Source organism: Lepisosteus platostomus, chromosome 11 (genome assembly GCF_059453375.1).
Source record: "Lepisosteus platostomus isolate fLepPlt1 chromosome 11, fLepPlt1.hap1, whole genome shotgun sequence".
NCBI classification, from domain to species: domain Eukaryota; kingdom Metazoa; phylum Chordata; class Actinopteri; order Semionotiformes; family Lepisosteidae; genus Lepisosteus; species Lepisosteus platostomus.
In genome coordinates, this window is record NC_142621.1 from 22,524,369 (window position 1) to 22,541,810 (window position 17,442).

Below are 17,442 nucleotides of genomic sequence, written 5' to 3' on the forward strand. Positions count from 1 at the left end.
AAAGTCACAAGATTTCGAAACACGAGGGCGGCGTAGCGGTCGGCTCTTGCTTCCCCGTCTATGCCGATGCACTGCAAGTACAACCCCCCCTCCATCTCCTGTGTGATGGGTAGCAGTTGGACATCTGGGAGAATTATTCGTCCCACTGGCGTCTGGAAATTCCGCTGTGCTTCCTGGGGAGAGATAGACGGCGGGAACAGCATCAACAAATTCCTGCGCGGTGGTGAGCGGAGAGGCCGGGATGGAGTGTCCTGAGGCAGTGTGTGCTCTGCGGGGGGCAGAGCTTCCGCCAGGCATTGCAACCTGCGCGGCGGGGAGAGGCACTTTTCGGGAGACAGCTGCTCAACTGTTTGACTGCTGGAACTCTAGCCTCCCAATCCTCCCCAGTAATGCATCGTACTGCTCCCGCTGCTGCCAAAATGTCTCCACACAGGTGCTGCTTCTACAGGTTGGCACCCTGGCCAGTGGCCGAGAGCAGAGACCCACAGCCTGTGGCAAAATAACGTAATTCATGTAAGAAATAAAGTCACACAGTAGTATTCATCAGTCGCGGAACAGACGTCAAAATAAACTTTTCTTTTTTTCCGTCTTACCGCTTTCTTTTTTACTGTCCTGGTGGTAGATTTCGAAGATCGTTTCGCCCGTGCGGTGTTTTCTTGAAGAACAGGCTACGAAGAAATAATTATAATTGAATTTAAAATTCAAAACGGCAATAATACCTTGTAATATGCGCTGTAATCGCGTATTTCAGATGAAGTCTGCTGTATTTGCTTACCCTTCGCTCTTTGGAAGCTGGGGCGGCAGAAGCACCCCGTCTCTTCCCGTAAAAGCTCTTGGTCTCCATACTGTACTGTGGTCGCTGTAGTGCAGGTTCGCAGTTTTTTTTGTGATGGGAGCTCACCCAATCCCTTGGTGTATTTATGCTATATTCACATGTACGGCTAGAATGTTCATTGTCTTCCAATGAATTTGTGAAGAAATCCTTAATCAGAATGCCATCACTTAATTTATCCAGATACACAAATTCTTACCAGAACCAACAACAAGCTATGATAGTGGCGTATTTTTATGCATTCAGCTATATGAGAAAAAAACTGAAAGTAATACTCCGATCGCGCTTTGAACCACCTGGGTGCAGCTTGCTACATTACAGTGCTCATTACCACTACAAGGACAATACATTTTTTTTAAAAAGAAACAAATGTCAAAATGTTTCCAAAACATCCACTTGTGATACTTTAGCTGCTTAGTTACACAATTCAATATTAATATAACTATCAAGTGATGTTAAATCACTCCAACATTTATCTTTTTACAATAACAGCAAGTAGTGTTCTTACTACGTATTCTTAGAAAAGGATAAAACTTTATAACTTTTTATGAAGTACAGGATATAAGCTTATTAATGGTAGAACAAGCACGTTAAAAGTAGAACCCATGTTAGTTACCAAGTTAAAGTAAAAAAATATATGCATAATTAAAATATTTATGACGAAGGTGGAAGGTTGTGTACTTTTGTCCAACTGAGCAATCTTGCTTTTATAAAATATACTGACTTTTTAATGTTTAATGATTATTATGCTGTAATACGCAGTTTAAAATTATTAAAAGTCTAAAGAGTATGCAACTTAAATTCTGTAATTGGCAAAAGATTGTCCCTCAGCATTGATCGGGATTCGAAATCGGGTGTTTTCTGGTGACGGCTGAAATGTTGTAATGAGACGTTAAGCTTTATTAGCTCCACCTGGCAATTTTACAAGGTGCTTCCGGATACTATTATCATATTTCAATTAACATGCGGTATGATGCTGTATATTGCGCCACACCCACCCAGTTTTAATGCAGCATACCTCACGCATTTTGAATGGCTGGATCTGTCTATGCACATATTATAAATATATATATAGGGATGCCACTTTGGTCGTAAAACAGACATCTCCACAGTTCCAGACACGCCCCCTCACAGCCTATTGGGAAACGTTTTCTCTCCTTTCCTCTATTTTTACATGTACTCCTACTCATCGGGGCAACTAGGATCTGAGGTGCACATATGTCACGATCTGAGTCTACCACTCATTTACTGTACACCCCTGTCCTTCTATGCTCTTTGCCTCTGAGATCATTCTCAAGGTTTACTCACATCCTATTCTCATGGCTGCTAGGGCTCAATGAACCTCCCCTCTGATTCTATCTTCTTTGAGCTAATTCCTTTCATGAAGTAGCAGTGCAAGAACCTCGACTTGGTTGTTCTCATTTTGCCAAAGCTGCTCTACCACCTTACTGGCAAGTCAATGTGGCAATAAATGAGACTGCTGCTCTTATGAACCTTCATTACATCTGATTACCTTATTCTTTAGGAGCTCCTTACTACCAGACATGGTGACTCCTTCACCCAGTCTACTTTGGAGCCTGCCCTGCTCCTAGCCCTAACATATGGAGCCTTTGCTCTCCGATGACACACACATCTCTCTTGGAGCCTCCCTTTCCTCTGCTTTCATTACCACCTGATGCCACCAGGCTGGCTATACACACTCAACACTCACAGTCTCCAGCACCTCACTATTGCGCTCAGACTTAATATGCTCACTTTAAAACCCTACACAACTTTTCTTTAACACCTTTTTCTCACTTCTCAGGTTGTGTTCATGAAGCTGCTAGCACACCATTACCTTGTTTCTAGCCACTATTGCCTTTACTTAAATTTAAAGTCTTACACCCTTACTCACATCAGTGGCACCCTCTCTGTGTTGCCACTGCATACCCACTATCAGAGGTCAGCAGCTAGACAAAAACAGCATTACTAAGGTGAGGCATTATTAGTGATCTCCTGCAGGAATATCAAAACAAAGAGCTTTTTGGACATGTTCTAACCTGCTATTAAGCAGACAGATATATCCTACAGTAACTGTTTTTCAACAATAAAATGAGTAAATGAGGTGTAGACAATTGGAAAAAAAACAAGATACTGTACATCTACAGTAGTTACAACTGTTATAAATACTATCAGTATATATTTACATACATTTAATTACAAAATGTACAGTTTAGATTAGAGTTCAAATTGTAGTTGCTATTAAAGTTTCTGATAACACCATAAATATAACTAGGTAATTATACAGACAATGAACATGAGATGATATACAGTATTGGTGAATCTGACAAAAATACTAGCTGCTGAAAAAATACATTTCTGTGTTTTTGGAATTCAGAATTTTTTCAGAAACAGCACTTGCTTCATTGCTGTTCTAAGAAGTGCATTTCTTCATGTCATCATATTTGAACTGTCAAATCTGGGATGCTATATCTTTAAAAAGGAAAGGTAAGACGTATTTTTTAATGACATTGCATGTAGTCTACAGTCTTTATAATCATATAACACAATTTGCCACAGGAAAGGGAATAAAATCAATGAACAAAAAAATCCAGAGTAGCCACCTGAAGTGATTGTGCAGTAAACTTGAATTGTACATCTAATACATCCTCTTTTTAAAGCTGCTGATTTAGCATTTTTCAGCTTTAAAGAGGAGAGGAGTGGCACAATTGCAGGTCTTCCTTGCCTCACTGCACACACACTTCAGCCTGTCAGCACTGGAAATATGGCATAAATTCTGATAATCAGAATGTGTATAAGGTTCACATTTCTCAGTAGTTCACAGCTGGTAAAAGGAATAATTGATTTAGTCACCTTTTTAGGCATTTGCTATCAATAAAGTATCTCACAAATGCATCTGGTGCAGCTTTTGGGTCTTGCTGGCATAATTAACTGAGAACTGATTTTCAGCACACCAAAGTGCTTCACTCCCTGATGTTTGTGGTTCTATGCTAAAACTGAAGTATATGACACAAAACGCTCAAACTGTGCTAAATATTCATGACAGTACAGAGATTAACTGGATTCATTTGTGCCTTAGATGAAGTCTTTTGCTTTTTCAGCCAAATACACAATTAATAAAGGGCATAGATACTGTTGATTTCAGAAGAATTCTTGGTGTAGTTATACTTTCACAAGGATTAAGCTTAACAAGAGTATAAACTCACATTGTGAGCAGTTTTAGGTTTATATTCATCACTGATTTCTGCTTTTGGTCAAGAAATTGATGTAAAAAGAATGTCAGAAATATTGCTTGTGTTATTGATACTAAGATACATAATAATGGTTATTAATTGTCGGGGAATCTTTATCAAAGAAGAGCCAGGAAAGGTGTTCTCATTCACTCAGTAAGTCATTTATCCATATTGCGCATTAGGGAAAAACAGCAACCACTAGTCTGTGGGAGCTGATTTTCAAAGTAAAATGTCCCTTATTTTATACTTAGCTGATGCAACACCTCAACTTGTTTACTTCATTATGGTTGGTTAGTAATACAAAGACAGGCGAGACAGTGATTTTCCAGTCCTTATAGGTCTTAGCCTTGAAGGACAGAGAAGACATTTACGTGCAGTTTTGTATCTGCCTTTTTTGCTGGGGCAGAGATAAACATATTCTTAGAACATCCCGTGCCCTTGACTCGCTACAATCACACTTTGTTCATAGAATCCAGCTGCTCAGACACAGCTCTGCCTGTAAACAACATTTTTAGGATAAAACACTTTTCCTCAGTAACTTTCCATTACATTCCCTCCTTTTAATCCTTAAAAATGCTTTTAAACTACAGAGTCCTCATAGGGGTCACCTGGTGGATCCCAAGGCTCCTCAGAGTCCGTTTTAAGCAGTGCATATTGATGAGTAAACATTTTCATTACCATAGATTGAAGCATAGGGATAATACAACAACACAACAGCAAAAACACTACAATAACAGGCATGAATAGTTTCAAGAAAAACATTCCCCATGACCCAAATAATGATTTTAAACGATTTTAGCTGGATTCAGCACCATACACCGATAGTGACGTGAGGAAGGGACAGAAGGATGTGGTGGTAATGGGAGGACATGGGAGAAAAGTGTGAGGTCTTACTTTGGAGGAGGATGGAGGCCACCGCATGAGGTACAAGGACCTTAAAAGGGCGGTAGCACGAAGGCAGGCTGGCAGGCCGCGGGCCACAGAAGTGAAGCGCTGAGAGTAATAGGCCACAGGCTTAAAACGATCTCCATGGGACTGGAGAAGCACAGCATTGAGGAACCCATGTTTCTCGTCAACGGTCAGTGTAAAACCCTTAGTCATGTCAGGAAGGCCCAAAGCGAGGGCTGACATCAGCGTTGTTTTTGACATCAAGCGGTCAGTCATGGTTAGACCTGGAGCATGAGTCATGTCAGACAGGAGCTGTGCCAGTCAGGCATAGCCAGGTATCCAGAATCTGCAGTATCCTGTACAACCACATCTTATTGGTTGAGGGTGCTACCATGCTTAAAAGAGAACCCTGAGAGACACTCTTGCAGTGTCGAGGAAAAAACAGTAGGTGCCTCGGTATACCCCTGGGGCACCCGAGTTCATGTGCACCTTTTCCCTTTAAAAGTAAAAACAAACCAATTCAGGATGGTTTGTTGAACCAAACCAGGATGGTTTGGTTCAACAAAGGATGAACTCAGGATGAACCAATACGGTGAAAAAACATTTGCCAAATCAATGACAAAGAAAAACTTTGAGTTCCCGGGGATAAAAAACAGAATGGTGGTGGGGTTGAGGACCACTGGAGCCCGAGCATGGATGGAGGCATTTACTGCCCGCAGGTCCTAGACCGGATGCCAAGATTCCCTATCGGCCTTTTGCACAGGAAAAACTGGAGTGTTACATGGAGACATTGGGCGGGGGATGAGAATCTTTTCAGCAACCAACTTGTCCACAACAGGTTCCATTCCAGCCTCAGCATCAGGTCTCAACGGATACTGTGCCCTGCAGGGCCTAAAGGTAGATTTTGGTCCCACCTCTAGGGGGATGACACCCTTTATCAAGCTAACGTCGTACAGATGCAGCCATTCAAAGTGAGCGGTACAGACACGTACCGCAGGTATGATGACACGGGGTACCGCGGTGCGTGATTGGTTGACCGACAGGGGCACTCGTGGTCCGTTGGTCTGTCGTAGAAAGACTTACTGTAAACGTCTTTACTGTGCCCGTTGTAGATATTGAATTTTACCACTGAAGGGAAATCTTAGTAGCTGAGCATAAAAAGAATAGGAGCATACTGTAACTCGTGTGAAGGCCATAAACGATATTAATTTTGGAACGTAAACATACAGTATATAGCTGGTCTTGGTACTTTAAAGAAAAAAATACACACCAGTATTCCATTTCTCCCTAAACATTGTAAGCTTCGAAGTCTTTAACTAACGTGATACGGAGTCAACAAGCATACTTTTAGAATTTGATTAAAAGGGAATATAATATGGAATCGCGTATCTAAAGAATTTAATAACGGTATGATTATATCTGTGTACTGCGGCAGGGCTGTGTAGGGCTGTTTTGCCTGCCTGATCATGCGAGCTGTCTTGTAGCCTACTGGTCTAGGTGCGTGACTACCAACTGGCAGGTTGTGTGTTCGAATCCAGCTGGTGCTGGACTTTTATTTTAACAAACATTTCTTCGAAAAAATAGGTAAGCGATATTATGGACAATCAATTGACTTTTATATTTCAAAATATCGCAACATGATCGATATTTGCGATATTTTGAACATATCTTCCCTTCTGACAGCAGTTCCTGCTTCTATTGTGTGTGTGTGTGAAACAGTAAATTTATATATAGAAATGGAGGCTGGACAGTATGCATTACAATATAAACATTTATATTGATTTAAATCGTGTTCTGATTTAAATCGCAAACGCGTGTTTAATTATATGTTTTTTAATCATAATCAGGCTAATGCATTTCTACATTTTCTGTATGAACCAGCTTAGAGGTTCATACAGAAAGACAGCTTGTGTTTAAATTGAGTGTAAGGTAATTTATGCTTCTAAAGTCATGGTCAGTATTATTGTACTGTGCTGTACTGTGTCACATTATTTTATAGCGTTTTTATTGCGTTATTAAATCCGGTGGCGCTGTGTTAGTTTCCTGACTCACATTATTTAAACTGCGACACTGATCATTCATCCCTAAATAAACTTTATTTTATATAGCGTTTTAAGCGAATAGGTAATTAGATTGCTCATAAACCTAATCACTTTTTCTACATAAACACAGCGTGATTGCTCTCTGAAAATGCTTTTCCTTTATTTTTAAAGTAGGCTGAGATTTCAACTATAGATCGTATTATTATAAACTTTCTTGGAAAAATGTATTTTATGTAAACCATGTTTGCTATTAATTCATTTAGGGCTAAAATACGTTCATTGTCTTCCAATCGAGTCGAGTTGACATTGGAAGCCTGCCACACCCGGACTGTTAAACCAACGCATTAGCACGTCAAAGCCCATTGAGCCAGTATTGGCTTTAGTATTTAGTATTTAGTATATTGTAACGCTTACGGCAGACAGGCACTGTGTAGGAGCCGAGACACCAGAGCAGCGCATCGAGGGAGCGTCTGCATTTATAACTTAGTTTTTAAAATTAGTCAAGCAATACTAAGCAACTCCTTTTACTTAGTGCCAGAGCATACTGCAACGCGTGTGAAGCCCATAAACGATATTAATTTTGGAACTTAAACATACAGTATATGGCTGGTCTCGGTACTTTAAAGAAAACATACACATCAGTATTCAATTTCTCCCTAAACATTTTAAGCATCGAAGTCTTTAACTAACGCGATACCGGAGTCAACAAGCATACTTTTAGAATTTGATTAAAAGGGAATATAATATGGAATCACGTATCTCAAGAATTTAAAGACCAGACAATCGCAAACTCGTTTTCAATAAAATTATTTTATTCATTCAGCAGTTTGTGAGAGGGACATCCAGCAGGGAGACACACACACACCGGTTTTCATTGACAAAATTGTTTTTTTTTCAATTCCTCTAGTCTAACAGGAATGTTTTGTTTGTGGACAGACTGTTAGACAAGAGGAAAAGACCGCCTCCTCCTACGAAGCATTTCGTTGATCCGATCACGAATTCTTTTCCAGTCGTACGCAGCAAGGGTTGAGAATCTCCGATTCACCATCGTACTAATGGTTTCCCGGAGATTGCAAGGCAAGGCACTTTTGCCTCTGGACCCATCGAAATTTACAGACGTGGTCCACCCCCAGTACATTTCAAAAGTCACAAGATTTCGAAACACGAGGGCGGCGTAGCGGTCGGCTCTTGCTTTCCCGTCTATGCCGATGCACTGCAAGTACAACCACCCCTCCATCTCCTGGGTGATGGGTAGCAGTTGGACATCTGGGAGAATTATTCGTCCCACTGGCATCTGTGAATTCCGTTGTGCTTCCTGGGGGGAGATAGCCGGCGGGGACAGCATCAACAGATTCCTGCGCGGTGGTGAACTGAGAGGCCGGGATGGAGTGTCCTGAGGCGGTGTGTGCTCTGCGGGGGGCAGAGCTTCCGCCAGGCATTGCAGCCTGCGCGGCGGGGAGAGGCACTTTTCGGGAGACAGCTGCTCAACTGTTTGACTGCTGGAACTCTAGCCTCCCAATCCTCCCCAGTAATGCATCGTAATGCTCCATCTGCTGCCGAAAAGTCTCCATACAGGTGCTGCCTCTACAGGTTGGCACCCTGGCCAGTGGCCGAGAGCAGAGACCCACGGCCTGTGGCAAAATAACATAATTCATGTAAGAAATAAAGTCACACAGTAGTATTCATCAGTCGCGGAACAGAAGTCAAAATAAACTTTTCTTTTTTTCCGTCTTACCGCTTTCTTTTTTACTGTCCTGGTGGTAGATCGTTTCGCCCGTGCGGTGTTTTCTTGAAGAACAGGCTACGAAGAAATAATTATAATTGAATTTAAAATTAAAAACGGCAATAATACCTTGTAATATGCGCTGTAATCGCGTATTTCAGATGAAGTCTGCTGTATTTGCTTACCCTTCGCTCTTTGGAAGCTGGGGCGGCAGAAGCACCCCGTCTCTTCCCGTAAAACGCCTTGGTCTCCATACTGTACTATGGTCGCTGTAGTGCAGGTTCGCAGTTTTTTTTTTTTGTGATGGGAGCTCACCCAATCCCTTGGTGTCTTTTATGCGTCACACATACTGTATTTCAGCGCCATATATTTCATGGATATTATGGAATATAATGGATGGATATCTTAGTTATCTTTCTAGTTCACAGGTTTGCATGCATAATTTAATTTTGAAAGCCACTGAGACATCAGGTACTACTGTTGTATTTATGAAAAAGAAACAAAACAAAAAACATACTAACAACTGTGCCATCCTACTCCTTAGTTAATACATTTTATTATTCATTAACAGTTAACATTGTTAGCAAAATATTTTGAATTATATTTAACCCTATTTTTTCTTTAGTTTTGTATTTAACTTATTATATGATAGGCAGACTTAATGTTTATTTGAACAATGAAAATATATTTTTACAAGATATTACATTAAGCACTTAAAATTAATATGGTTAATAATAGTAAACTGTAACATGCTGTAACAAGATCGGTTAAACTGCGAAGAAAATGCTTTCAGAGAAAATGTTTCAGGTGTGAAGAACATAGATCTCCAATGCAATTTCAACCAAACCTGTTCCCACACACACCGCCCCCACTACCATTAGAATATACACAAACATTTTAGCGTTTCATTCTGAGCAGAAGACCCTCACACCTGAAGAGTGCTGGCTGTGACGAATTAAACCGGTTTTACAGGTTTCAATCACAGACCATGTGACATGGGACTCAGTAAACTACAGTAACACCGTATTTGATAACGCTATAAAAACGCTATAAAATAATGTGACTTGGCACAGAACAAGTTTACAGCACAGTACAAAAATAAATGCTGACCATGACTTTAGAAGCATAAATTGCCTTACACTCAATTTAAACACAAGCTGTCTTTAGCCCTCTAAGCTGGTTCATACAGAAATGTAGAGATCCAGGCTCAGAACACACAGCTTCATTAGCGAATACATATGCAGGACAACTAGAGAACACGTTTTACAGAGGATGGATTTTTTGAAACATCCCATCAGACATCCCATCATATTCACAACGTGAAATCTAGAAAATAATATTACGTAACCAAAATCCGCAATATGGAAACAGAACCTGTGTAATTGTTGATAGATGATGTACTCGTAACATTTTTTCAAGATGAACTACAACATTTAAAAAATGACTTGTATGTACTTGATATCTCTAATCAATCCACGGGTCCCAGCACAAAACGAAAGTAAAACGCATACCGTTTCACGCTTCTTATTAGTTGCTCAAAAGTAATGAAATGCATAATATAAACCTAGAAACATATACGTGAGCAGTACTTAAGCACTGTAGTATCGGTGTTAAGACATACCTCTCAAATACTGAAAATCAAGTTAAAAATATCTCAAGACCGATTCTGGTCGTAATGAAACCATGCAAGGGAGTTTTTATGTCCGTTGCAGTTCTTTTGCAACATGAATATAATTATATCGTTATTTATTTCTTGAGATACGCGATCCCATATTATATTCCCTTTTAATCAAATTCTAAAAGTATGCTTGTTGACTCCGGTATCACGTTAGTTAAAGACTTCGAAGCTTACAATGTTTAGGGAGAAATGGAATACCGGTGTGTATTTTTTTCTTTAAAGTACCGAGACCAGCCATATACTGTATGTTTATGTTAAGATTTCCCTTCAGTGGTAAAATTAGATATGAATATTCAATACTTAAACGGGCACAGTTAAGACATTAAATATACATATACATATTGTATACAGTACAGTTTGCATACGGTAATATGTTTATGTTACGCGATTAAAAAATAAATAAATAAAACTGGAAGGTCCAGCACCACCATTATGTTTATATGGTTGTTTTTGTTGGTTGGTTGTTATTATGGTTATTAATAATACGATCTATAGTTGAAATCTGAGCCTAAATAAAAAGAAAAAGCAAGTGATTAGGTTTATGAGCAATCGAATTACTTATTCGTTTAAAACGCTATATAAAATAAAGTTTATTATTAATTTGCTGGACAGAGCGGTGAACATTATTATGCATAAGACAAAGATAACGATCCTGATCAGTTTAGAAATCTGTGTATGCTGTAAGGTTTTTACTTCTTAAACTTTTAAAATACACGTTTTGAATAGAAAGAAATCCTCTTCCTGGTACAGTATGTATAGCAAACCAGCACGTCTTTTTTCTCCAATCAGAGGGGTGTCAGAAAGTGTCAGCCAATCACCATTCTGCGTTGGGTAGCAACGGGTGACTGTTCTCAGGCGGAAGATGTAAACAGCTTAATGTTTGTGTTAAATAATTTTTTAAAATTCAATTAAACGGGCACAGTTAAGACATTAAATATACATATACATACTGTATACAGTACAGTTTGCATACAGTAATATGTTTATGTTACGCGATTAAAAAATAAATAAATAAAAATGAAAAGTCCAGTACCAGCTGGATTCGAACACACAACCTGCCAGCTGGTAGTCACGCACCTAGACCAGTAGGCTACAAGACAGCTCGCATGATCAGGCAGGCGAAACAGCCCTACACAGCCCTGTCGCAGTACACGGATATAATCATACCGTTATTAAATTCTTTAGATACGCGATTCCATATTATATTCCCTTTTAATCAAATTCTAAAAGTATGCTTGTTGACTCCGGTATCACGTTAGTTAAAGACTTCGAAGCTTACAATGTTTAGGGAGAAATGGAATACCGGTGTGTATTTTTCCTTGTGATATTTTAAGCTCTAGTTGAATGATAGGTGTCGCATTTTAAATCATTTTCGTAGCTAGAAATTATGAAACGCCCTGTTAAAAGCAAGGAAGTTTTTATGCCCGTTGAAGTAAAACAAAATGCCTGACAAAGTATGGCTTGGACAGATTCCAAGTGCTTGTACAAATGTGCTAAAGAAATTGTACTTTGAGTATACAGCTTGTCCAAAGTCATCCATTATTAATACTATTAGTAATATCTTCAGTAAAGGCTTTGATGCATAAATATTTCTGATAAAGGTAGGTTGTGTACTTTTGTCCAACTGAGCAATCTTGCTTTCATAAAATATACCAACATTTTAATGACTGATGATTAACATGCTGTAATACACAGTTCAAAATTAAAGGCTCAAATGCTGTACATGAGAGGTTAAGCTCCCCCTGGCGGTTTTACAAGGCGACGCCGGATAGTTAGTCACGTGACACACGTGAAATGCGTGATACCGCGGCACGCCCACCGGGGTATGCCGCGAAATACCTCACCCATTTTGAATGGCTGCATCTGTACTTGTGGGCAGTCCAGAGGGAATCTGGGACTCCCTCCAGTGGAGGGTGTGAAGTGTCAACTGGGACTGAGGCAAACAATCGTCCCATCTTGTCGTCAGAGGCAGTCAGGTGTATTGTCTTCCAGGTGTTAAAAACAGGCAAACAGGGATACCAGCTGGCCTGGAGAGTAGAGTTACGCCCAATATCTCAGCATCTGGGGCTGTCAACTCTTGGCTAGTAACGCACAGCTGGACAAAGACACCCACATCTTGCCAGTGGAAGCCTGCAGCTTTTGCCAGAGACTTGTGCGGGTGCGTCCCTACCTGATACAGAGACTGCTGCTCAGTGGTCAGAGTCACGGCAAGGGCAGCAAAATCCCTTGAGACCAGATAACCATTCCCTTTTAGTCTATTGCTGCACTGTCCATCTCTAAACAAGACTTCCTCAAACCCTTCACCCGGGCCTCCAAAACTAACCGAGGCCGTACAATGAAACTTATCAATGTCTTGAAAATTGCCCTGGCCAGGCCACAGCCTGGCTGCATCATTTAGAATCATTTGGGAAACCTGACCCACATCCTTTCCTAATATGTCCCAGTTGTAGTAATAATCCAGGACCGTGGGGGAGTGTTGGACAAGCTTGGTTTGGGGCAAGCAGTCTTCATTGCAGGTTAGCTCGAGCCCCTGTTCTGAACAGACAATGATGAGTCCCATTTTACAGAGCAAATCTCTGCCACACATATTAACAGGGCACTCTCTTGAGAGTAAGAATGAGTGGATAGTTGGCTCAAAACCGTGCTTCTAGCATTCCACAGTGAGTGGTGTGGTGAAATGGGCTTTTGTCGGTGTGCCAGTTACTCCTCTTGTCAGGATAGATTTTAATGAGAGCTTGAAACGGTGCGTGTTGTCTCTAAGCAGAGAATGGGTTGCCCCTGTGTCAACTAAAAAGTCATAGGGATCGCCATTAATGTGCAAAGTAACTTCGGGCAGCTGGGAAGGGGAGGAGACGGCAGGCAGTATGAAAGCGGTATCCTCAGGCCCTACCTCTCCTGGCGGGGACAGTCAATCTTTGTTTTTCCGTTGCCATGGTGTGCTGACTGTTACTCCAGCCGGGTGCGCCCGAGTCCCAGCCCCCATCAACTTCCTCTCTCCCCTCCTTGTTGGGGCATTCTCTTGCCCAATGTCCTGTTTTTCCACAGTGAAAACACTTATTGTGGTCTCCTTCTGCTCGGCCTCTCCCTCTTCCTCGGTAGCCTCCTCATCAGCCACAGCCTCCTTGTCCCCTCCCTCGGCCGCTTCCTCTTCCTCCTTGATAGAACTGGAGCTGGACCATCTGGAGCTGGTGTAGCTGATGGCTGTATTTTCGTGCCTTTCTTTCATTCTTTGATGCTAATTGTCTCTCAGCATGATAAGCATGGCTGCACACTTCGGTCAACCGGGCAGTGTCCCAGTCCGATGCATGAGTTTTTTTACCATGCTCCCTATTTCAGGGAGCAGGCCGTCCACAAAAAGATGGGTAAGTTGGGTTTCGTATACTGAGCCGTTGTCGTTAGGGGCAGGCCACTGAGGTTTCTGAAGAGGGGGGTCACTGAGGTTTCTGAAGAGGGGGGTCAGTCTCTCCAAGAAATCATTACACATTTCTCCAGGCTTTTGCTTGGTTTGTCTCAAGGTGAACCAGTCTGTTTTAGGGGGATAGTTTGCTTCTATTCTCTGGCAAATGTCATTTAGCTGGTTCTGATAGCCACTGCCAATGTCAGCGTCATACACCATAACTGGGTTGAACGTGTCATGCACACTGCCGTAGTCAAGCTTCAGGGTCTTTTTGAAAAAAAAAAACAGTCTCTGGTTCACTGCTTGTGGGCTTTCATTGAGTGACTAGACGCCGCAAGGCAGTGGTGTATTTTTGCCCGTTTGTCTTAGGGTTTAGTAGTTTGCTGATTACGGCTGCAAGTTCTGCTAATTTCCACGGACGAAAAACTAAAACAGGGTTATTGCCCTGGGGGTTTGGACATTCTATCATAGGAAACTGAAGACCCAGAGTTTGTTCATCTTTTTCTTATATGCTTCTTTTTTTTCCCTAGCCTGTGCCTCATTTCTCCACAGCTCCAAACATTTCCAATCTACTTTCTTTCCCTGTCCTGCAACTTCTTCTTAGGCTGTTCAACCTGTCATGGACTAAATGCTTCGTTCTCTGGAAAACCCAACTTACTCCAAAGAGGAAGACACTTTATTCCCGCATCACCAAATTTATCACACATGTACTTGGCTGGGACACTCAGCCCAGCTTTGCCTTTAGAGTTCTTGTTACCCATTGTTGACAATGCCTTACCGTTTCTAGAACACTATCATATGAACTACTCCGCAGAGCAAATACCACACGTCTGTGTTAAGATACCTTCGTTTTACGAGTCCCAGACTCGCCGGGTTCCAGACCCGTTATAAGTCCCTGACTTATCGAAGAGGACACCCCTGTGGCTTGCTTGTCAAATTATAAGTTCTTTTAAAGGATCACTTACTGATGTCAGACGGCCACAGATTTCTCCAGATGCTTCTCTAAAAGGATAAGTATTTATCCCCCGAGGTTTGTCCAATTCCCATAAATTGTCCAGGTCTGGTTGGAGTTCCAATAGCTGTCCACAATCAGGTTTGTGACCCCATCCTCGTCGCCAAAGTTGTCGTGGAATCTTTATCAAAGAAGAGCCATTTATTCATATTGCGCAAATATAGCCACCACTAGTCTGTGCAGAAAGTGCAAGCTGATTTCCAATGTAAAATAGGAAAAGGTCCCTTATTTTATTCACTTAGCTGATGCAACACCTCAAATTGTTTACTTCATTATGTAATACAAAAACAGGCGAGAGTAATTTTCCAGTCCTTATAGGTCTTAGCCTTGAAGGACAGAGAAGACAGCTACGTGCAGTTTTGTATCTGCCTTTTTTGCTGGGGCAGAGATAAACATATTCTTAGAACATCCCGTGCCCTTGACTCGCTACAATCACACTTTGTTCATAGAATCCAGCTGCTCAGACAAAGCTCTGCCTGTAAACAACATTTTTTGGATAAAACATGTTTCTTCAGCAACCTTCCATTACATAATCCAATTCAAATGAACTGCTCATTGAACATGTTCTTCATTATTATGCTATTAGCTTATCTTATTGTTTTATTTTATAAACATAAATATAAACATAAATACTTTTTACATATTTTATAAAATATTTTGGGAATGCAGAGTAAAGATGACTTGAAAAACTGTATGAAATCCTTTGCTTTTAAGTAAAGGCCTACCACAATTTCATCTTTGAGTATATATGTATCTTTCTAGTCAGGATCTAAGTGAAGAATTCAATAATGGGTAGTTGTTTTTGTTGAATAAAAAAATATGTTTTCTATTTTAGCAGGCACTTCTGCAGGCAAGAGGCAATTTAAACACGACAAACATTTTAAATAAATGCACCAAGACTCCTGCAGAGATTGTAATTTGATGATGTGAATGCAATTTACAGAACTGATTCAGTGGTGGAAAAAAGAGAAAACCTTGTATGAGACACATTTTTGTAACTCAACCTTGCAGTGTAGAGATCATACATTTTGCAGGGTGCAGACTCAATTTTGTTTTTATTCTATAGAGAGAATAAAAAGTAATTAACCTATTGTCCTCTTCACAGTCTAAAGTCAATGGGTTACATTATGGATTAGAGGTCTTGGGCATGAAAGTCACATTTTGAGACCACCAAAAATTAATGTTTGAAATCATAATGATGATCCCTTGTTGAATTGTAACTGCTATCATACACTATATATTCAAAATTATAATCCACACAACAGTCTTAAGCACTGGTTATTTATTTGCAATAAACATAGGATGACTTATCTATGCAATTATGTAGAAACAGAACAAGAAGGACTATATAATGGTGCATCCCCAAGAAACAAGGAATACTGCTACAGAAAGCAAAGTCCAATTGTATTTGTCTACATTTTGAGTGCCAAGGCCTAATGAGCTAGGAAATGTTGCAGCTGAGATAAAAATTGTTACATTAGCTCCAGGCCAGAAAGGGGTAAATTTAGCCTTTATAAGTTCCCAAATCAGTATTTAAATAGCTTCTCTTATCTTAATTGTTTTAACTTAAATGCTTCCTATTACAGTTTTTCACTATATCATACACCAACAAATTTGTTGTTTTTTGGGGGGAGGGGGACATCTCTGTAAAAATCTTAACATTCATCACAACCCTCTTCTGCTATAAGATTTCGTCAATAAAGTAATTAAATTAAGTGAAGCCATAGTCATATGCCATTGCCTATTTTAGAGATAGGCGAATCTATTACGTTGGTTTCTGGTTCTTTTACACAGGCTAGGGGACATACAGATGCAGCCATTCAAAATGCGCGGGCGATACCGCATTATTTTCCGGTACACAAATAATAGTATCCGGAATTTCCGCAAGGTGGAGCTAATAAAGCTCAACCTCTCATGTTTGAGCTGTCGCCATCAAAGTCTTTAACGAAGATATTACTAATAGTATTAATAATGAATGACCCTGGACAAGCTGTAAGTGTAAACTCAAAGTATTGCCCTGGTCCACATTCTTTTTTTCATTGACCGTCTTTGTAAAAGTAACACCACAGCATTTCGCAATCACGCATTTGTTTCCGATCATGCAAAGTACAGTAATTTTTGAGAATCGATTCACCATTCCTTTCACATGCTCATAAAAGAGATTGATTTAGGAACATAAACATATTACCGTATGCCAACTGTACTGTATACAGTATGTATATGTATATTTAATGTCTTAACTGTGCCCGTTTAAGTATTGAATATTTATATGGAATTTTACCACTGAAGGGAAATCTTAGTGCCTGAGCATAAAAAGAATAGGAGCATACTGCAACGCGTGTGAAGGCCATAAACGATATTAATTTTGGAACTTAAACGTACAGTATATGGCTGGTCTCGGTACTTTAAAGAAAACATACACACCAGTATTCCATTTCTCCCTAAACATTTTAAGCATCGAAGTCTTTAACTAACGTGATACCGGAGTCAACAAGCATACTTTTAGAATTTGATTAAAAGGGAATATAATATGGAATCGCGTATCTAAAGAAATTAATAACGATATGATTATATTTGTGTACTGCGACAAGGCTGTGTAGGGCTGTTTCGCCTCTCTCTTCATGCGACTTCCCTTGT

At 40.3% G+C, this 17,442-nt stretch overlaps 1 long non-coding RNA gene and 1 pseudogene across 1 annotated transcript in view; both read right to left on the minus strand.

Annotated features, from left to right (window-relative positions):
- The window catches only part of LOC148652194 (uncharacterized), a 194,218-nt gene extending 179,028 nt beyond the window's left edge, over positions 1-15,190 (minus strand). The window contains exon 1 of the long non-coding RNA XR_015925252.1: positions 14,759-15,190. This is a non-coding gene — a long non-coding RNA (uncharacterized LOC148652194). The remainder of the gene's footprint in view (positions 1-14,758) is intronic.
- On the minus strand, positions 13,305-14,554 carry LOC148652195 (uncharacterized; annotated as a pseudogene).
- Positions 15,191-17,442: the final 2,252 nt, after the last annotated feature.